Raw genomic sequence first — 23,939 nt, 5'->3', positions numbered from 1 at the left:
GCTCTGGTATTTGGGCTTACGGCTAAACTGTTGAGGTCAACGGGCAGTGACGTCACTATCATTTTATAGTTCACCACGGTGGACTGTCACAGTGTTGCTCATTCAGTGGGTGCTTAGGTACTCTATTTAAAGGATTCTATCGACTAGTAGGTACATAAAGGTGAACACTTAGAACATAATGATACGGTTTATAAGGCGATAGGAAATTAAGCCCTATAACAAGCGGTTTTCACCCGCGTCCCGGAGAAACTTCTTTCCGTACATGGATAAAACATATGTAGCTCATCTTTAGCGCAAAGTCGGATGCTAGACAGTAATGAAGATATTTCAGAGGATGATGATAGTTCAGAGAAGGTTTCGAAGCCTATTCTATGTAAAGAAACAATCAAATCTATCTCTCCTCTTTATATGTAAGCATATGTCGGAGACTGTCAATAGTACGGACACTAAACGTCACGCAAGCGCGCCCTCTGGTGGCGTTTCCGGTGAAACAACATTTTGGCGCGCTTGGCAGAGTAGTGGTGGTCGGCGTGGCGTCCGCGAAGCTCAGTCTTGGTCGAGTCGTCGTGCTGCGCACATCTCGATACTGCCTTTCGTTACGTGTAGTGTACCTAGTGTTATTGCCTAGTGTTGTAGTACTGTTGTAGATCCATATTGTAAAGTGTCTTTTGAAATTAAAGTGTAAAGGTTCTTCTAACCTAACAGACAGACATGTGTTGCTGGGGAGTTTGTTCCGCCACTTCTTCTCCCCAAGCCAAAACACATAGGAAGTGGCGAAGGGCGGGCGTTTTGGGGGCTGTCTTTTGTTCTGACTAATTTGAATAAACGTTTGACTTTTGAGTTCGTTTGAATTTTGAGTTTCTTTGAGTTATCTCTTTGCTTGATTACCCTAACTGATGTCGGACGATAGTGCCATCCTTGATGTTCGCCTCCGACATCAGAAGTGGGATGCAATCCGAATGCCCACATGCGTTTCGAATTCGCCATGCGAAGATAAATTTCTACCCACTAACAAAAAAAAAAAATGTAACGTCAATAATTTGAAATGGAGTTTGTAGTAGAAGATTTATTAAGAATTTCAGCGAAGGTACAAGTATGGTAACCACGGTTATGGTAATGGTATCGTTTTCCATTGTTACATGTCAAGCTACTTATTGAAGGTATGCTAGAAAATTAACCGAATTTGTCTTTTTTTTCATGTTTCAACAATGACGGTGGTTATTGTGCAATATGGCGTCAAAATTATTGCGGAGCATCCCAGCTGCCTGCCAGGAGCCCAACGTGTCATCGTGAGGTCGGAGTGTTGGTGCTCGTGCATCTACGTGGCTTCACGTCCGCGAAAGCCTTGCTGTACTGCGCGCCATAGCGATGTGCGCATCGTCATGCGCGTTGAGGTGTTGAGTGGAAACCCGGTGAGACCGATCCATTTTTGCTTTATTTTGAGGTTATTTGTCTTACGACATTTATAAACTTGAGAGACAGTTTCAGTCTCGTTGATTGCGCTACCACTGCGCTTATTAATTGGTGGAATCGTAGATAATCAGAAACCTAGGTTCACAGGTTTGATCCCAGAGTTGAAAATTATTAGTTATCTGATCTCATCAATATCCTAAAGTTAGAATATTTCAGTTTTTGCGTCATTTGATTGAATTGTGCATCAGACGATAGATTTTTGGTAAAGTGTTACGTTCACCTACTCTGTAATTTCGTTGCGCTAAGTTGTACCAATGATGGAGACCGGGGTGGAAAAGACCCGTTGGCCTGTGTGATGGCATCGGGGTGACCAAGAAGAGACCTATGTAAAATCTGCGGTACTGTTGTTTTTATTGTGTTAAGCTGTACCTAAGATGGGTATCGGGGTGACCTGGAAGAGACTCGTTGGCCTGTGTGACGGCATCGGGGTGATCAGGAAGAGATCCGTATACATCTGTGGTACAGTTGGTGTCATGTCACTATAGTTGTGGTTGTGGTCCCTAGGAGGCCAGGATGGGCTGAGAGCTCGGCTAAGGGACACGACGGTTTTGTGAAGCCTATCGAGTAGAAGGCGTTGATGTGAATGACAACCGTAGCTGTACTGATTTTGTAACTTACAAGTTGAGTCTGACTAGCAATTCGATCTTTCTTTGATTTCGTGCTTAGAATTTAATGTAACTAGTTTCTTCATTTAAATGGTGATTGCTATTCTTAAAACCCATAACATGTGTTTAGGTCTTACCATCGAGAAGGTTTGTTGCTGACCCATATGTTGTCAATATTTGATGCCTAAGCACTTTCTATTTCTGACTTAACAGATAACATCTAAGGTGAACCGAGCCTGGAGAACAGGACGAGGTCCACTAGTCAAGCGGCGCGCGAGGTGCGCTGCAGTTGCTGTTTGGAGCGTCATCCTCCCCCGGATTTGTTGTGGAGGCCGTATGAGTTGCGGCAGGCCAGGACATCGCATGTCATCGCACAAGGTGAAAGCATTCTATTGCATTGAAAATGTTTAGATTGATCAGACAAACTTGACAATGACTAGCCTGTGTGGCAGCTAGGAGCCTGTGTGGCAGCTAGGAGCCTGTGTGGCAGCTAGGAGCCTGTGTGGCAGCTAGGAGCCTGTGTGGCAGCTAGGAGCCTGTGTGGCAGCTAGGAGCCTGTGTGGCAGCTAGGAGCCTGTGTGGCAGCTAGGAGCCTGTGTGGCAGTTAGGAGCCTGTGTGGCAGTTAGGAGCCTGTGTGGCAGTTAGGAGCCTGTGTGGCAGTTGGTAGCCTGTGTGGCAGTTGGTAGCCTGTGTGGCAGTTGGTAGCCTGTGTGGCAGTTGGTAGCCTGTGTGGCAGTTGGTAGCCTGTGTGGCAGTTGGTAGCCTGTGTGGCAATTGGTAGCCTGTGTGGCAGTTGATAGCCTGTGTGGCAGTTGGTAGCCTGTGTGGCATTCAAGTGTGAGCGATATTAATAAGCCTGTGTGGCGTAATTATGACCCTATGTGGTTCTGTGGTTCAGATGGATCTGTGTGACTTTTGTTCAGTGTGCTACATAGTGGTCAGGAGTGGCCGAGGTTGTACTGTGCATACTGTGCTGTGTTTGTGTTGTTGCAGATTAACCCACGAGGACGTGGGTCTACGCAGGATGGCCGTGTCGGAGACTGTCAATAGTACGGACACTAAACGTCACGCAAGCGCGCCCTCTGGTGGCGTTTCCGGTGAAACAACATTTTGGCGCGCTTGGCAGAGTAGTGGTGGTCGGCGTGGCGTCCGCGAAGCTCAGTCTTGGTCGAGTCGTCGTGCTGCGCACATCTCGATACTGCCTTTCGTTACGTGTAGTGTACCTAGTGTTATTGCCTAGTGTTGTAGTACTGTTGTAGATCCATATTGTAAAGTGTCTTTTGAAATTAAAGTGTAAAGGTTCTTCTAACCTAACAGACAGACATGTGTTGCTGGGGAGTTTGTTCCGCCACTTCTTCTCCCCAAGCCAAAACACATAGGAAGTGGCGAAGGGCGGGCGTTTTGGGGGCTGTCTTTTGTTCTGACTAATTTGAATAAACGTTTGACTTTTGAGTTCGTTTGAATTTTGAGTTTCTTTGAGTTATCTCTTTGCTTGATTACCCTAACTGATGTCGGACGATAGTGCCATCCTTGATGTTCGCCTCCGACACATATATAAAATACAAGAAAGCTGTGATAAGTAGTTATAGTAGGTATTTAAAAACCTTTAATGTTCAGTCCACATTGTAACACAGCCTAACCAGTAACTAAGTAACTACACTATATTGTATAGTGCTGTTAAATACACACCGTCTTTGTACTACGAAGTGCCTGCTCATGGCGACTATTTCATTATGTTATTACAGCTTCATGTAATTCCAGCAATATTGTAGGACGGGCAATATCTTGTTAAACCTATGTATATGTATGCATACCTATATAATTTCTCAGGCAGGACACAAATGGAGACTACGGATTTTTATGACGCATCTTCGACATTTACAGCCAGTTTCTTCATCAAAAGTAAAAGCCAAAGTAATGTCATAAAGTAAAAGTAGAGGTCAAATTCGGTTTTTTCAAGCCCAAAGTTATAGAAAAACTAATAGTTAAAATCGTGAAAAAACGAATTTGACCGTTACTTTTACTTTATGACATTACTTTGGCTTTTACTTTTGATGAACAAACTGGTTGTTAGATTAGTCTCACAAAGAGTACGTGAATTAGGCTATATGGAATAAGAACTATTCGTCGAAAAAGGTCCAAAATAGATGGTTTTGGATAATCTGTAGAAACCTTATCCTTTTCGTGACCAAAATTGTGTTGTACTTATTCCAAGAAGTAACAAAAGTATTCCAGAATAAGTGGGTAAAGTTATCCTTCTTATTTGTACTGAGGAGTTCCATTCGTGGAAATGGGTAATTAAACCTTGGCGATCAATAAACAAGTGGTACCTAAACTTAGGGAACAGGTTCTAGGAAATAAAAGGGCTTTGACAAGACAGAACAACTAAATATATTAAAGTGGCTTTACACTTCCTAAGTAAAACTCATCCCATTGAAAAAAATAAAATATGTTATCTCAAAATATAATAAATCCTAACCTTTCTTTTTGTCTATTTCATAAATCTATGCTAATATTTCAGAGCTGGGTTTGCTTGAACCTTATTCCAGGAACTACTGGTCCGATTTAAAAAAAATCTCAGTGTCAGATAGCCCATATATCAAGACACCAACGTGCAGAAGTTCCCATGGGATATAGATTAAACCGCTGGCAGCAGCTAGCTATTCAGATACTACAGGACACCTAAGCTACCACTGACTATAAAATAAACACAGAACACTCAACAATTTAATTACTATTACCAAAATCCACAAAGCTAAGCAATAATTGACAATGGCGGTTGTAATTTGTCCTCAAACCTTGTTCCCAGTGGGCCAAGATGCAGCGGGGGCTTAACTTACGGAAATGCTAACGAACCATCTCGTCCCACGAGTAATAAGAATGGAGTGTTATTTTACCCGGATTTGTTTTCAAATTTTTCACAATGCTGGAAAGAGATGGTAGATGGTAGTCTCTAGTAACATAATTCTTTCGTAATTTAAATTGGGGGATTGTTTCGATTTAAGAAGCGTTCTTTATGAATGTTTTCTCTTAAGACGTGGAAGGAAAAATAATTGGTTTTGATTATAAATATGTTGTTGTCTATATAGGGTTTTGAGCATGCTGCGTCTTCTGGGTTGCGGGGCGAATCGAAAACTTTTCTGCCCCATCATTCGTTTATAAGTAGTTGCACTTGGTTCGATTTGTTTCAAGTTAGCCCTGGCATCTATTATCTTTCTGTATTTACCTATGTACCTGCTCCTTTTCAAAAGCACCACTCCATTATTTCTTACTCCATGGTACGAAGCTCCGTGCATAATGTTTTACATTAAACGATGCAGGAATAACATTAACTAGTAATGCCTAGTAGAACATGATTGTTAGCAAGCAAACCACTTATGCTTACCAACTGATTTGAAAAGTTATTGAGATTTAGAATCATGATTTGGAGCTTTTTTATACCTAGGGAGAAAAAGTAACTAAGTCCTGCGATTATAGTTACCTACAAAAGAACATACATTTGTTCTCTGTTATGCACTCTCCCTATATACTACCCCTGTACCTATAGATTTAAGATTAGTCTAAAATTACTAAAATGTGAAACATGTTGTGTTGCTCTATAGTTCAAGTGATTGGCACCCATTCGTATCTAGTATATTATAGCGTAGTGTATTATCTGTAGTCTGTAACAGTTTTACAATAAAAATGGCATAGTAATAAAGCACAAAACACAATTAATAAACTATATATTCTATCAGGGATTTAGTTCCACAATTTGATTAACAAATTATTGGCTATCACGAAGATTAAAAGGCTTTTAAGCCTTTATAATGCCACTTGCGTGCTTCGATGACCATTCAGTCGGCGGATCCGATTGAAATTAATTAAATCTATTCTAAACTCGTTTATTTATTTATCAAAGCGGTCAGTAGTGTGGTCGGACTCTTGCTGGTTACAAATAATGATTGAGGCATATACAACTTAACATTCCGCCAGAAAAATTAAGGCAAAATGAAATAATATCATGACGACGTTAAATGTCGAATTTAAAAGAGATAAAAAATCTACTTTAGATGTATATACCTATATAGGTAGGTTAAATAGGTTAAAAAGGTATAAATAGGAACGAGAACTGGCTGAACCGCTTGAGATGAAAGTTGGCAAGGAGATAACTTGTCTCCGCTATCATAATAATGGAACCTGCTATTACAATAGGTAGTACTTAATCCCCTCTGAAAACCGATAACAATAAATTCTATTATAAACAATTTTCCCACAAAACAATACTGTACAGATACTTTGAAACGTATTCCTATAGGTACATTATACTACTACTCCCATCCAATTAGGGATTAAAGATCTCGCACAAAGAAATTGAAACGACCGCCTGCAACGTTAGCCGAGGTAACAAGGTTTTATTTGTACTGCAACTGCACCTAGCGTCAACGGACCGTATTCATCCGTACTGTGTCCTTAGTGGGTAATGCTATGCTAGTGGAAGCGATAATAGTAAATTTTATTGAGAAAATTGTATCTGAACGTATGTTTTCTGTCACCACGATGAAGTAGGTAGGGATTCTTGGGAAAAGCAGGCAAAACTGAAATAAGTAGGCAGTGAAAGAGCCCTGTCATAATTTGAGTTTACTGTACACGAAAGCATTAATTTAATATATTTTGAAACACTGTGAACGACAATTGAATTTTCCACGAAGTCTTTCACTATAACAGCCTTGGAAATGTTCTGTACACGATGTTGTTTTTATTTTACGTTAACATTCTTAGAGGGAACTTTTAAACTGCATAACTGTAAAGTTACATGCTACATCGCTTCGTATAGCACCGTGTAGCTAGTAGGACAACAGCCTACAAAGTCAGGCCGCGCCTCAACCATCTCAAGTATCTAAATCCCTTTAACTCAGTTAAGTACATTGCAATGTTATATTCAGTTTGCTTGACAATACTTTTTTAAAGGTGAATTGAAAGGGATTGTATGCCAAGGCTTTTAGTTGACGGAAATTGTCTGAGGTTTTAAATGGTAAGCAAAGGAGAAACGGGAGACTTATTTTCAATGAATAAAGGCTACATTTAATGTAGGTTTCGTTTTGTAGTTCTAGAAGTAGTTGCTTTAGTAATGATGTCGTGTATTTGTTAAAAGGTGTTTCAATATGGAACGTAGGTATTTATACAATGAATCGAAATGGTCATATCTGGTAAACAATAGTTATTTGTTATACAAGAGTGCAAAGTTGCTTTTTAACCGCGGGCTCAATTTTGATGACCGAGCAAGCGAAGGATTCTAAAATTGAAACACGAGCGTAGCGAGTGTTTCAATAATTAGAATCCTGAGCGATAGCGAGGGAATCAAAAGAGCACAAGGTGAAAAATCTTTGCACTCGAGTGCAACACGTAACTTTTCATTCCACCTCATCGAGGAAATTACCAAATGCAAAAAAACAAAATGGCGCGCACATATGAGTATCAAATTAAAAAGAAGTACCTATTAAAGTACATTTATTTGAAAAATCAGTTTAAAAATTAAACGAGGTTAAAAATCGATGTAAAAACAATAATAAAAATTACTTAATTAATTGAATAATTATTTTAAGCAGTATTTTATTTTTTCAATATGTATTTGTTTGAAAAGTCTTATCAAGGTTGTCACAAATGGAGTATTGCACACGATGTTCTAAATTCAAATCACTTTGCCGCTCTAGAGGATAAAAACGGCTTTTGCGCTCAGATATCAAAGGGTAAAACTACTCTTTCCGAGATGGTGGGATGAAAATGAATTTGTTTCTTTTTGTAAAAAGTACTCTTCGAAAAAAAATGAAGAGCTCGTAACCACATGATAAATTAAAATCGGGCAATTTCAGTTAAAATAGTAACATTAAAAATAATATTCAAATTCAGTAATTAATTTCAAATGAATATTGCTACTTAAACCACATACTTACCAAACCATTTGTGGGTTTCGCATCAACAATTGTGTGCCAATTATCGCGATTCTTAGCTCAATGTTAATTGGTTAAATTAATTAAATAATTTCACAGAATACAGAGTTCAAAGGATATGTGGTTCTTTTATAGAAATTATTCGAAGATAAATATGTACGAGAAAATTATAGTAGCTTTGTGTAAATGTTAGTATGTAGATAACATGTAATTATTCTTAAAGTAAAACGTTATTTGAGGTACTTTTAAATATTGTTGCTAAGCTTAATATAAATATTATGAATATTAATTTGTCCTGACTCTAAATGTTAAGCGTGTTTCTCTGCGAACAAAATCGAGCCGGGAAACCGAGCTAAGCTTTTTAGCTTTTTCACTTTTCACACGAATCGTGGTGACCTCTTAGCTTTATAAACCCCTTGTATGCCGGTGCGCAGATATAAGCGAGACATTGATTGACAATTGATTTTCTATTGTTCTATAATTAGCATCATACAAGCGGTTAAAGTCACAAGTTTTAACTTGGACCTCAAACTACGCTTAAACATATCACACAACAATTATTTTCTATAGAACAGGGACCAAGGAGTAAACAAGCAATAAACCAAACTTAATATTTCATCAAGAGGTCACATTGTTCAGTGTTTGTATCGAAAGTCACAAACTTTGGCTGTAAAGGACTCTAAACTTACGTTCGTATTTCTAAATGACCCACTAGAATGTTTGCATTACCTACGGTATTCAGTACGGTACCCATTGTTCGAAACAAAACAAAATTGATTGAAAGTGAATATGATTTAGAACAATGTTCAAACATGTAGCATTTTCTTTTGGCTATTTTGGAACGTATATATGTAACTCTGCAGGCTACACATTTTTCGCCAGACAAATATTGGTGAGTTTAGACTGCAGACTGCGATTGATATAAAATTACAGAACTTAAGTATCTACCTACTCGTTTCTCATTACAAAATAAAACATCAGCATGATAAAATAAAATATAGGATTCCCATTGTGTCATTTGGTAAGGTTCTATATACCCTTGAATTGACAGCAACCCTTATTCCTCTATTATATATTAATAAGTTTCCAAACCAAATGGCACGAGTATTCATAGTTAGATAACATGGAAACTGTCTAGACATGGCGTATCAGACCTATTTTGTATATCGATTACAATAGCGATATATTTGCTTCATCAAAAAATAGCCCATATTCATGAATTATGTCAAGGCGAATCGGTTAGAGGCAATTTTTGAGATATTATTTTTTTTAAGTGGCGATTCTAATTCAATTCATGAAAATAAGTATGTCTCCTTACTACTTTTAGTTAAGTACTTTGAAATTAACTCTTAAGAGACTGGCTGATGACCTAGATTAGACCTATAATAGATTTGCGACGTTATTTATAACCAGGTTCTTATTTACAACTTGAAATAAATTCTACGGGTAAAAAATCTCTTATATTGGTACAAACAAACTGTTTGATACGACTACAAACACCAACAATACTCAATTGTCCAGAAAAGCCAAACAATGTTATACGTTTTCGTTCCAAAACATCGAAAGTTTCAAAACGAGTTTCTACTTATGTTACAGCACGGATTTCCCATACATTTTCAAATAAATTCTCACTTTTTAGCTAACAACAGAAAACTATTATCTCAATGCCATAAAATTTATAGAAGCGTTTAAAATAAAAACGAATGTTCCATATTCAAAATCGCAAAAATATCAACATCGATATCTTGCGCGATTTACGAGTTTCGTAAAATAAGGTTACAAGCTACCGTAAGATATTCCGCGAAAGGGGAGTTAAAAAGCCAAATCCATTGACTTTCTTGTGTCGAGAGTATCAGGTAACGCCAATGGGGACTTGGATACTGTTCCACAAACAACTTGGGAAGTACACTCGACAGCAGATAAGTATACACAATACTGGCTGGAAATACGTCGGTTTTTAACGACGTAAAAAAATCTGATGTGACTCTATGGAATTGATTGTTGTTGCGTTTAGTTATAGGCCTTCTTGCTACTTCAAAATTTGTTAAAAATGTATATTTGCTTCGTTGGTATATGGTACTGAGTGGAATGATCTGATTTTATAGATAATGAAATTCTGATATAAATACTAAGATTTACGAAAGAGTTTTATTTTTACACCTGAATACCGATTATTTATATTGACTGTACCCACATAAAGACTTTCGGCCACCTGCCCGTATCCTACTACATTTTAGTCTTCAGACCGAGAACGAGAAGTTTCGTTCGAAATTTAAATTTTATGAGCATCCCACTTCGACAGAGTTCGGAGTTTCTTTGGACCAGAGAATTTTATTGGCGATGCGACTGTCCCTACAAAATATTAATAAATATTTGGTGCGCGTGGTTGCATAAGTTAATTGGCGGGCCGCATATTTTGTAAAACACAATTTGTTTATTTTGTATGTTCAATATGCAGTGATAATAAACAAATTCAATTAAACAGACCAATTAAAAATAACAAATGTCGTACAACGAAATTAAACTATTTTCTACACTATTTACCACCGTTTAGACCACAATATTAGCCGATTACAACCTCATCAGAGAACAATCAACCCGAACGGACTACGTTTTGTTATGTAACTTTGTAAAAACGATCTGTTCGGTACAATTTGCACAGATTGGATTCAAAATGTCCGGTGCGGGATCAATGAAACTGTTAATCTCTTACGAATTGTGAGAGTCCCTTTTTACTGACGGACCTTTTTGCTAGATTGGGACTTTAGGTCTTTGTTTTGAATTAAAAAAAAAAACGCTAAGACTTTTTGGGTAGCTAAATTATTTCTAATTTTAAATGCTGACAGTTGAAATTGGAATGTTGAAATGTTTTTCTTATTGCTTTTTAAATGGTATTCTAGAATGAATTTTAGATTTTTAAAGATTAAAAAACAAATTACGATAAAATATTTTGTTATTTCATTTAACATTCATTTTTAAAGTTGCTGTCTCTTTGTTTATTTTGGTCACCTTTTTTGCTTTATGTTTTTAATTATGTATACAAAAATGGGCATATAGTTTCTGCGTGTACCTAAACTAAAAGAAATCCTTTCGTTCATAACCTGATTCACTTTTAAATTATAGACTACCACAAGCAAGCTCTGTAGGAATTATTCAAATCGGCGAGTGGTTTCAAAGATTAACCTCTGTAGAACCACTATCTGATTAGTTTTGGATGAGATTTATTTACAGAATACATTAGGAATGTTTTGCATTTAAAATACAAGTATACAAGTGTACAAGTATCTTGCTTTAATTGAGAAGTGCTGCCTTGCATTTTGTGAATAGTCTGCTACTGCCACTATTTTGTGTTCTTTGATTACCAGATAAGTTTTTTAGTGAAGGACTAAGGTTTTTAATCAAATTAGTTATGTTAAAATATTGGTTTAGAATTACATTTATTTTTGGTACTTAATATTTTTTTTACAATTTTGAGATTGAATAATTTCTTTATCTATCAATGTTAAAAAACAGTTTCTATAGTTTCATAATATTATAACAATGTTACAGAATGGGTAACAATCCTCTCCCGGGTTTTTACATCGATCATATGAAAGTTGGAGTCGGTAATAAATTGACAAAGTTCGATAATGTCGGCTTACGCTAATATCCGGACTGCTGACAGCAATCGCGATTAATTATACAAGTTTACGTATGGGCTGGTGATGTGATGTACTGGAAGTACTAACATTTTAAGCTAATAGGTAATAGGTAAAAAAAGTATTGGTTGGCAAGGATGCCTTTGCCCCAGCAGTGGGGCAGCATAGGGTAATTAAAAAAAAACATGATTTTATATTGTGTCCTTTTAGCTTTTTAAATATGTTTGGGTTCACTACTAACACATAAATTACTCGAATAGAAAAATTTTTGTAGTGTCGAAAGGTTATGAAATCAAAGTATCCTTCTTTCTTCGCGTGACAATATTCTAAGTGTGGGAAAATTATATTGTAGTATGTACTTAGTAATAGTATGGTAATAGACAGCTGAAATAATTGTATCAGTTACTTAGTTCATTAATGTTGGAATTTGAACCTAATATGACATGAGAAGCTAATGTATGAAGACTATTATTGTCTACTTAGACTAATGATTTCATCAGTAATGTTTTCACATCAAAAGGTAAATTACATTGTCTAAATAACTTGAGTACCAGGACACAGCAGAGGCAATAACTTCAAGAACTCCTACCAGCCGCCATTTTGTCTTACGTAAAACAATACTAGAACAGATCCTAATTAAATAAAAGCAAAACAAAGCGCGAACTATGAACAAAAGCTACGGATAATAATTGTCGTGGTAAACAATCCCGGCGGAGATTTCTCGTCCGGGGACTACTCGGCCAGATGTCTTCGTTCCCAGGGAAATGTTCTAGAGCTTTCTTTTAGGTGTTACTAGTTTACGCCTGCAGTTTTACTCGCGTCTTGAGGGAGCTACTTAAGCTTAGGGATAAAAAATATACTATATTATATATGATTATGTATACTAATCTATATTATTATGTTATTCTTCCTTTCAATTAGTGGATTTCTTTAATTGATGTCATGAAAAGTGTTTGTACCCATTTTTTCTGTTTATTTTCAATATCCTTGTGTCTTTTACGTTTGTGATAAATAAATACATTGTCTATCTATATTCTATCGTTTCTGCCAAGTTTCATGAAAATCTATAGAGTAATTTTAGCGTGCATTAGTAACAAGCATAATTTTTTTGATATTAATAGGATATGGATCCCGTAGATAGAGTATCATTTTTAGGCGTACATTTTTCTGGGTTGTGTAATGGATTTGTACAATATGTGGGTGTATGAGTGTTTTTGTGAGCTATTCTATAAATATAAAAGTATTTTTAACGCACACTGGACCGTGAGAGTAAAACATAGCATTGCATACATTTTGTTCAATCCTTTGTAATAAAATTAATGTCTGTTTATTGAAATGGTATTTTTTATTGGGATTGTGTGTACTGTTTTATGTTCCAATATGTCTAAGGTAATTTGGTACATGAATTAATAATAAATAAAGCCTTGATGTGCCTGTTTTAGTAATAAACCGTAATACATAATTAAGATCGCTTTAGTCTTCAAAGACAAGATGTAAAGTTGTACAAGTACTTAGCTTAGCAGCACCCTTCAACCATTACTTCGAAGTAAATGTACATTAATGATCATTTCTTATGAAGTAGACTAGTCAAATACTACTTAAGAGCAAGTATTAGCTAACTTACTTCGAACATAGTTCAACTTTACTCCACCGTTCGACTCAAGCACCAAGAAGCTTGACCAACTCGAAAAGTTCTCTGATTAATTCATAGCACTCGACAGCTGAGCTGAAGTTTGTCCCAAGCCCTATCAGACTGGCTTTAAATTAGAAATTATTAACGCAAGGTTCGTATGAGCTACCGCCAAACTAATTAGCTTGGGATAAGGGACATATATCAACGAGGAGCGGTGCCGGGGACCAAATTAGTCGTATCGTGTTAATTGAAATGGGACAACTTGCGCGGTGTGAGCGCGCCCATTTTGCGAGGAAAGCCGATGACACGCCTATATTATGTTACGTTATAACACAATTAATTTTCAGTGTGCCACCGGCGGTTAATGAGCCACGTGTTTTTAGAGGCCATTCGTTTGCAGCGTTAAGCGTGTTCACACTGCCGCCGACCGTGTCGCTGACAACACGTGGTCGTGACGATAAATACTGTGTACACTGCGCATTACCCGCTGTATGACTCGCTCATAAAGTAAATAACCACTAGAGAGCGCACTCGCCAATTTCTTCTAAGAACACGACTCACCGCTGCGGGCAGGGGGGGGCGACATAATCCGCGGCTACTATTGGTCAGTTCAAGGTCGCTACTAAAGGATCGTACTGATCGTAGCCTTATAGTACGCGCAAAATCACTAACTTTTGGCGAGCGTCGGGGCACTGTATGCGCAGTCAAGTGGTTTTATAGTCTTTGGACTCGCTTAATGTGCCCGAAGAGATGTCACGTCATTGTCGATACATGTTCCAAATATGAATCAGTATTTATGCATCCCTATTCAGTCTCTCTATGATAGTCATGTATGTATCGTAGCTTGGATAAAAAAAAGTCTATTACAAAATTCAAAATAGGCGCAGGCAATTTTGATCGCGCTTTTTGCCAAAAAGTTCACCGGCACCGATAAAAGTATCTGAGTTTCGTACAAAAAAAATGTTTGTTGATTTCAGCGGTATGCGCGTTTCTATAAAATAGGCGGACTGTAAACTGAACCGCGGGAAGTGTTTTACACATCGGTTGATACGGGTAACTTTTTCCGTAAACAAACTGTCACACAATAAGAAATGACGATTGGGTTTGTTGGCGTAAAATGTGACATTGTGATGGTGTAAAATGTACAGAGTTTTTGCTACTACATATATCTATGGTTACAATTACAACAGTATTTCATAAAACATTTTTTTAGATTTACAGCCGAATATGAAATGCAATTTCGACATCGACTTTTATTGAATACTCGAATTCAAGTCTGCATGTAATAAAAGTAACGAGAATTTGATATTAAAAAGATTATTACAAAGCATTTTTCTTCCTCCGAAAACCACGTACGAAACGTAGAAGATGTTCTCAAAGATATAAAGGATCGAGCACACCGGCGAGCGTACACGGGCGTACATCGAGTTACGCCCTACTTGTGCATTACCCCTAAAATGGTGTTGGCGCGCCATTGTGGGTTTTATTTTATTTCCCCACCTCCGCCTGGGAAATTCTAGTTTCGCTGACAGATATTGAGTTACCATCCGAGTTTTGTCAAATAAAACTATCGTGTTTTTCTGCAGCCGAGCCGCGGGTAGCTTGCGCCGAATACTATGTTTCACTTGTATGTTATATTTTATGTCTTTTGGGAACGTTATCTCCGTCATATCATGTACCTAACGTTGGCTGGATTTTTTATGTACTATTCTCGTCACTGGAATTTTTCCGTCGTAGGTATCTTCTTATAGATGTTTTTATCCCCTAATCGAATAACAGTGTAAGTGTAAGTTCACGCGTATAGAAAACTGGTAAAACTGATATCTTCAAAACTCATTACAATGAATTAATCCTTAACAACGTCATCAAAACATGAGTACCAACTGTAACTACACAGCGTGTAATATGTAATACGAATGTGAATTATTATTTGTGTTTGCTACGTGTCCCAGTTAGGGCATGATGAATGTGGCTCGAGTGTTCAGTGGGGCACATGCCTAATACTTCAAATGTCATAAAAAGGTACCTATATCAAATAGTAATGAACTGGTCTGGTAAGCACCAAGTCATGCTGTGAATTGTTCTGTGATACTTTTGGGATGTTTCGGCGAAAATTCGGACTGAATTTAAATAGACGTCGATATTGGTGAGCATTACACTATCTAGCAATATGTATTCAAGTATGTAATCACCATAGGTTTGTCCTGACATAAGTATCTGACAGCATTACCACGTCATCCAACAAATTCATTTCATAAACAACTGAAAATCGAATCTTGCTCAATGAGGGTTTTCTAAAATGGCGTCCACCAGGTGGCAGCACCGAGTCGTCAGGTCCAGGTAACTGTCAAAGTGCTTATCTTTACTATGAATAGTGAACAATTTTAGTGTTTTTTTTTTTTATTTTATAATTAAAGCACTGCATTATTGTTTTACTATTGCGGTTGAGTAAATAAAAAAAACTAAATCATATTGTGTTAACAAATTTTTCAACAAGCTTTTCCTTAGTACCAGTGACTTTTGCACCCTCTCTCTTAGCTCAATTTTTAGTTCGGAAACCTTATTCTGACCGTAGTCCATAATAAAATCAATAACACTTCCAATATAACAGAATTTCAATAAACAATAAGTTCGGCACCTACAATTCCATACTATTTGACAGCTGTTTGGACCAGACGCATACGTGACGCCACCCGGTGGCAGAAAAAATTTCAAAAACCCTCATTGTTCTGCCGATATATCCCAAACATCGTCGCTAAGTCAAGATGAGAACGCAAAGCAAATAGATTTCTTTTCGACACTCGTCCAAACTCTTCACTACCATTCCTGTATTTGACCTCCACGGAATTAAATCCCATGTTTTTCCCATCAATGAGTACTCAGAAATGGAGAGGGTTCTATTTGCATCGTTTGTTTAATCAGACCGGCCTTCATATTTCGTGGATTATGAATTTACATAAAATAATGGTCTGTGGTGGTTACATGGTTATTAGTTAGATATTTCGCTGTTCAGTAATAGACGAATATCGTCCATTACTCAAATTGGATTTGTATCAACTGTATTAGATTATTAGTGCAGTAAGTCTGTAAAATATAAATGAAAAACACGAACAATGAATTCAGGACTGCAGGTTTTAGATAGCAACTGTAACTTGCTACATCGAAATTCATAAAACTATAACATAACCAAAATACGCGTAGCTGCTGAGTTTAAGTTTAAAATAAATAAATATAAGTAGGTTGGATTCAACAAAATGACCCTCTTTGCATCATTTTCCGCAGTAACAAACAAAATTCGGTTCCCACCATGAAGCAAACACAACCCAACTCTTTCTAAACTGTGTACTATAAAACTACAAAACATTTGTGGCCAGCGGTCGTTTGTACGGTATACTGCACATCAGTGCTAACTGTCATGCACCTTAACTCAATAAGAATAAGTACGATTTTCCTATAAAACTGTTACCACTGACCTGAAGTTGACTGTACGTGCCCTAAGCAAGCACAGGTACAGACAATGAAAAAGGTTTCGCACATACAAATTAGCTGTTTGCTTAGTGACGTGAACATCATACCGGCTTAACATTTTGTGGTGGGGGTTTTGTTTAGACGGTTCATATTTTATATGATGCTTAGAAAACACATGCGTTGCGCTTAACGAGCTTCTATTGTAAGTAGGTATTAATTATAAACTGAGGTTAATATTTAAAGCTGGCAAGGTGCGAAGTTTACCTCATGAGTAAGTTAAATACTGAATGAAAATTGATTATTTTCAAGTTTATCTTTTGCAAAAAATAATCTATACATGATTGTTTTTCAGCTCCTTGTAGCTTTTTGGATTATACCTAGAAAACCGGGATTGGAAACTTGTAAAAATGTAAATACAATTCGAATGGAATTTAATATGGACATGTTCATAGTTCTCACATTATATCCTGTTTAATCCGTCCTATATTTAAAGTACATTTTCAATATAAACTATGGGTTAAATAACCAAGAATAGTGTCGTACCCGATAACTCCTTTTGTTAGCCGAATCCTACAAAACAAACGCCCTGTCATTTCGTCTGCGCTCACCGTTCGGCGTTCGGCCAATGATTTGCCGAATACCGAACGTCTAATCTAATTAATGATTGTTTTGTCACCATGGTCGAATTACGATCCCGCACGTTGATCTACGCCAACTATTTAACAGAAAAATAAACTTTAGTGTCAAAGATGTAAGGTTCATTTTTGTATGGCTGGTTTTTTGATGCGGTGTGCGTGTCTAGGTAGGTCTGACGTGTACAAATGGTACGCAGATGGACACAGGGTTAGATCGCGAACGACATAATTGATGGGCCGATGTGGTCGAAGCCTGCCCCAATATTGGCAGTGACACCGCCTGTATATATTTATATAAAGAGCGATGAATATTCATCAGCGGTAAAGGAAAATCTTTTATCGTTGTAATTTGTTGTGTATTTTTCTGTTGGTTTGCTGAATAAAATATGGAGGGGATGTTTTGTTTTGTGTGGATACTGTTGGTCTGAGTTTATTCCAGAACTTTTGGTAATGTAATATCGAATCTGCTCAAATTGCCAATCTTCTCGCTCACGACATGGATAAACAGATTCTTACTGCACATTGGAAAATGGCACTAATAGCCGAGAAAATACATCAATTTACATGACGCGGGCAAAAACCCTCCCAGTTCCACTAAAGTAAAGCGTCACAAACCATTCGTATTCACGCGCAGCACAGTGAATATAACAGTTAAGGCGATCTAATGTTGTTACCTATTGAATGGCCGAATAATTTCCCGTTCACGCCGGGACTCGCAAATGCTCAAAATGCAAACACGGCAAAGCATCCCGGATCGCCGTTTCGACCCCTGGCTATCCCGTGTTACTCGCACCCCTATAAATCATAATTTACTTTATCTCGATCGCACCTTGGATAAAATCCTCGGAACAGGTATTAGCTATCAAAGCGAAGAGATTCTAAGAGACGTGATGAGTATATATTACGGACAGGAAAAATGTTTACCTTCTCTGCTGTTTCGCACGTGTTTTTATTGGCAATTAGTCGGATTTATAGCTGGTAATGTGATTTTAGGTTTGCAGCTTTCGCTTCTGTTTAAAACATAGGCTTTGCTATTACTGGAGAAACTGATCAGAATTAAAGACACCTTCAATATTTTTTAAGGCCTACTTACTGTCTTGGTAATCTCAAAAATGGAGGTAAAGATTACCTGAACTAGCCTCATCTTTATAGAAAGTATGTGTGTATAGTTTCCATCACAATACCAAAGGTCTTCTGGAATTTTCCAAACCGACATCTTTATTCAGATCGGTAAGCTGTGTAAACAAGATACAAAGGTGGTTCATGCGTGGCACGGCGAGAGGGATTCCTACGTGCCTCTTTGTGATGGCCTGTCGTGTTACTGGGTCACCTCACTTCCTACTGCATAGAATATTGAGTGACCAGATTGTGAACCGGTCACCGATGCTGGGCTATTAAAAACTATATTGGCAATCTTAAATTGAAAAGACTTTGTCTGTTATTCACCACTACCTCTATTTAACCATAGAGGTCATAAATATAGGACTGCTTTAACAATATGTCTGATGATATAGAAAACTTCAACGTGTGAAAACTCTAATGTCGCCAATGCAACTTTAAGGGCGTTTACACATTACGCCTCTTGAATCGCCTTAGGCTGCACTAGTCAAACATATTGTCTATGAAACCTTATGTTTTACGCATCAGTGGCGGCGTCGAAGTTACCACCAAATGTAAAAGTTTGGTTGACAAAACGCTGCCGATGCGGCGTAATGTGTAAAGCGCCTTAGGGCGCACTTTCTCTAGAGGGATGTCATATTTTCGTCGTTTTTATTTAGCCATTTTGGACTGAAAATGATCACTTCAATAGTTTTCCATTCGTTTACAATTTTTCATGTACGTAGAAACTTCGTTCCCTTTATTGTACTTCCTTTGAATCGTAAATGGTTTTAAAATTGTTAATTACTGAATGGCAGATACATAATACATATTAATTCTTCAGTCCTTTAGTACATTTCTGCATGGCTTACGTTATTTTTAATTATGAAATGCTTTAAGCTACAAATGAATGAAGAATTGAAATGCCTGAATGGCGGGCAGGTGAGGTATTTTATTTTTTTGTGAGGGTATAATTTGGTTTTCAACAAAAGACGAAATAAAAATAATGAAGAGATATGAATGGATTAATGAAGAGGCTTAATCATGGGGCTTGTGAGGTACTTAACCTCCCCTTACCGTGGCATGTCCAGGTCAATTAACTGAGTGTTTAGAGAGCTGTGTTATTTTTATATTTATATTTCGCTTAGGAAGTCTGTTACACTGTTTTTACCTAAGGCAATATGTCTATTCTTGACCTGCCTAAAATTCTGAGCATCAATTCTTGTAAAGAAAGTGCAAAGAAAGTGTCGATGGGATGTGTTACTTGGTTCAAGGATTGAAGCAGTTCGATTATTTCTTTATATACTAAGGTAATAATAAGGAAATAATCGTTTAAAAAAATGTTTACTTAAGCCTGAAGAAACTACAAGTACGCAAATCACTACAATAATTCTGACACATAAAGCCATTAGGATCATTGTTGCCGTCACTGCCTTTTGTGACTTCGGGTTAAAAAGGGTCAAGTGTACATTGTCGGGACAATTCACAATGTACATACACCCTTACCTCAATACAGGTATTAATTTAAAGTCATGGTGTCCCTTTATTAATTAACGTGTAAGGGTACTTTCGGGATACGGTAATTCCCGGATTACCTGAGTTTCAATTTACACGTTACAGCTAATTTACTCTCGCTTCACTCAGCCTGGGGAATATTGTGCGTTGAAAGGCTGTCGCTACGGTAAGGCTGTAAATTAAAAGTTAGCTGGATTAAGTGTCATTATTTAGTAGAGCTGAAAGCTTCGTGTAGTCTGCTTTACGTATGATGTTCATAATTTCGTTGCAGTACCTAGTACCTAACCAGAGCTTTATTAAATGGAACAAGCTTGTAATTATTGAATGTATGTATTTAAATTCACTCAAAAATATTCCATAACGAAGCCGCAAGAAGATGAAAATAAATTTTCATTCAATGATTTTTTATTTAATTTTTCGTATGAACTCATCGAAACGTAACAACCGCGAGAAAATTCACCTCAAAATTCTCTTTACTTCCATGAGTTCGTAGCCAGAAAACCTGTGCTATAATCCCTCGATTCGGCCGTCAGCCGTCCAACTGCCAGTTACCTCGTCAATCGTCACCAGTCCGTCAGCTACCGTTGTGGAGGTAATTGCATCGCTGATATTTACACCGAATTCAGAAACGCGAATATTGAAGGCATTTTCCATTTCCAAAAACTGTAAATAAGTCACGTTCAGAACGTAAAATAATTCCAATGAAATCTGTGGTTGCGAATTCAAGCATAAATAATGCTTTTAGATCAAGAAAGTACCACACGTATTTTCACTTAAAACTGTACATGAAATTGTTTCTTTAACTTAGTTAGTACATCAACCACTTGAAACTTACGAAAAACAACGATACATCATGCAACAATTTTGCCGACTTGCACTCTGAGAATCGAGTTTCAAACTCCAACATATCAATCTCTGTAACTCCCCAAGTGTCTGTCTGAACCACATCTGAATAGTTTAAAACGCATTAGAATCTGTCTATCATTGTCTACGTGATGGATCCTTGCATAATATCCCTTTCAAAGTGACATTCATTATACCCGGCAGTCGACTGGATACGACATTTGTCTACGGTGGGTATCTAGTAAACTCAAAGTAATCTACCATTTGTAACCGTCTAGGGGCTTCCTTCTCTGCTTCAAGACAAATTGTTCGACTGAGGGTGGTTGCATGACCTCACTTGCGTCGATGCTTGTACGTGTACAGATGGCTTGTTCCCATTTGTGATTCAAAGGTTTCGTTACATATGCAAATATTCTGTACTGATTTTCGATAAAAGGCTACCTTTAAAATGTTTTTTTTTAACAATATGTCAAGTAATTTTGTATTAACATATAAAATGATGTACTCCAATTTATGCTTCTGTTTATCTATACTAATATTACAAAGAGGAAAACTTTGTTTGTTTGGTTGTAATGAATAGGCTCAAAAACTACTGGACAGTTTTAAAAAATTCTTTCACCATTCGAAAGCTACATTATCCACGAGTAACATAGGCTATATTTTATCCCGGTACGGGCAGTGGTTACCACGGGACGCGGGTGAAACCGCGGGAAAACGGCTAGTGTTGGAATAATTTGAAGGCTTTTGACGGTGTCCCTAAACGTTTAGAAGTGGTTTTTAAACTGCTGTAAATGCTATATTAATGGTTGAAATAGCCTTCTTTACAAAGGGTGTATTAACATTTCTCATAATTTATTACAATTACATTCATAAACAGGGTTGTTATACTTAATGTATGAATCAAATCGTATTTAGGATTTTCTTGGAAATGCTATTATATAAATTTTAATCATCCAATGTTTTGAATAATTGTTGATTTTCCAGAAACAAAGTACACAAAATACCTTCCGAGAACTATGAATAATTGCTTTGTTTATTTTTGTATAGTTTAATTTAGCCGCCAGTAATACTTTGCGAGGCTAAATCGTAAAAGGCTTAAAGGGTTTCATACATATTCCCACTGTGGATTAAATTGTATAAATTGAAAAAAAATTGTACCACTATTGTGTCAAATGAAATCCGGCTATTACGTACGACTTATTTTTTAATAAAAACGCTGGATTCGATCAGGTTTGATAAAATTCTCATGGATTTGACTGCAATCGAGTTCCTGGTATCAAAATAAATTAATAATAAAAACATATTGGACTTTTTGTGGGAACATTTTTTGACATGTGTCAACAAATTTATAGTACAGACTGAAGAGTATTCATTCGTTAAAAAATAAAAAGATTTATTCGGTAGATATAAATTATTAATATTTTCTTTTACTGTACTGTCTATAGTAATAAAAAACTTCCGGAGGTGGGAAATCGCTGTAGGGGCAGCATGAGGGAATGTCAGACTCTTACTCTAGAAGACTATGTGTTTCACCGCAAAACGTTTTTGTTGATTTTCTGTTGAGAGATTTGTTGCACTTTCAGTTTACTATTGTGAAATTACTGCATGAAGAAGAAATAGTTATTTGTTATACAAGAGTGCAAAGTTGCTTTTTAACCGCGTGCTCAATTTTGATGACCGAGCAAGCGAAGGATTCTAAAATTGAAACACGAGCGTAGCGAGTGTTTCAATAATTAGAATCCTGAGCGATAGCGAGGGAATCAATAGAGCACAAGGTGAAAAATCTTTGCACTCGAGTGCAACACGTAACTTTTCATCCCACCTCATCGAGGAAATGCAAAAAACAAAATGGCACGCACATATGAGTATCAAATTAAATAGAAGTACGTATTAAAGTTCATTTATTTGAAAACGCAGTTTAAAAATGAAACGAAGTTAAAAATCTATGTAAAAACAATAATAAAAATTACTTAATTAATTGAATAATTATTTTAAGCAGTATTTTATTTATTTAATATGTATTTGTTTGAAAAGTCTTATCAAGATTGTCACAAATGGAGTATTGCACACGATGTTCTAAATTCAAATCACTTTGCCGCTCTAGAGGATAAAAACGACTTTTGCGCTCAGATATCAAAGGGTAAAACTACTCTTTCCGAGATGGTGGGATGAAAATAAAATAATCAACTCACTAAAATTAATATGTACTTTGTGTTGTATCTAGTTAGTGATAGGTACGTAATGGACGAATCTTTCGAATTATAGATGATTTAATTTACGCAAACCGATAAGTCATATTTGTGAGTTTAAATGGACATATGACTTAATAGAACGGAACCAAACTAATATTCTAAGAGATAAGCGATTCGACTTTTATTCCGACCGATACCTCCAATTCAACTGGCTTTCAACGTTTCTTATTGTCTATTTGAAGCCAAAACTTGTGATGCAAAATCAAAAAAACATAAAATTACTTTCCTATTAACAAAATTACCTACATGCACGGCGCCTTAAAAGCTATTAAAGTTTCAATAAAACTAATTTCTAGAAGGTTCTACAACAAACCTTTTAGTGTCATCCGTGTTGAGCTCCAAGGATTATCTTAACGCAGTGACGTTTTATTGTTGCTAATAAAACCAGTCGTACGGAAGGTGTAGTACTACAGGAACGCAGTAAAACTAATGTTTACAATTAATCTGGAAATGCTTTCACGCGCACTCTACAAGTTTTTAAGTGCCTTTTGTTTCAGTGCAAGTTATAGGTATGTTTTTGAAGGATTATTTTTATTGTTAGTCAAGTATAAAAAACAATAGCAAGAACTCTGATTTTATACTCATTATCATGCTACCTTAATCGCCAAGCTTGCTGCTTTGTTCATCCATTTCTGTACAAGCTTCATCCATCATCACAAGTTATTTCTTTTCCAGTAGCAATATGGTCCATCCATGATGTCTTTGGCTTAATGTCATTCTGAAGCTTTTTAATCCACTCATGAGACTAAACCGCGGGTGGAAACCAGTCGTTGAATAAAATGCAGTATCCACAATACCAATGATAAGCGCCAATCCTGATAGCAATAGCGCATAAAATACTAACAATT

The 23,939-nt window shown here is 36.8% G+C and overlaps 1 long non-coding RNA gene across 1 annotated transcript; it reads left to right on the top strand.

The window, feature by feature from the left end:
• Positions 1-282: 282 nt before the first annotated feature.
• On the top strand, positions 283-3,542 carry LOC135118034 (uncharacterized). Its single transcript, XR_010277324.1, has 2 exons — positions 283-1,560; positions 2,292-3,542. It is a non-coding gene; the product is annotated as an uncharacterized LOC135118034 (long non-coding RNA).
• Positions 3,543-23,939: the final 20,397 nt, after the last annotated feature.

This window comes from Helicoverpa armigera, chromosome 17, assembly GCF_030705265.1.
Source record: "Helicoverpa armigera isolate CAAS_96S chromosome 17, ASM3070526v1, whole genome shotgun sequence".
Classification (NCBI taxonomy): Eukaryota; Metazoa; Arthropoda; class Insecta; order Lepidoptera; family Noctuidae; genus Helicoverpa; species Helicoverpa armigera.
The sequence above is the reverse complement of the archived record's forward strand: the minus strand, read 5'-3'. Positions and strand labels throughout refer to the sequence as shown.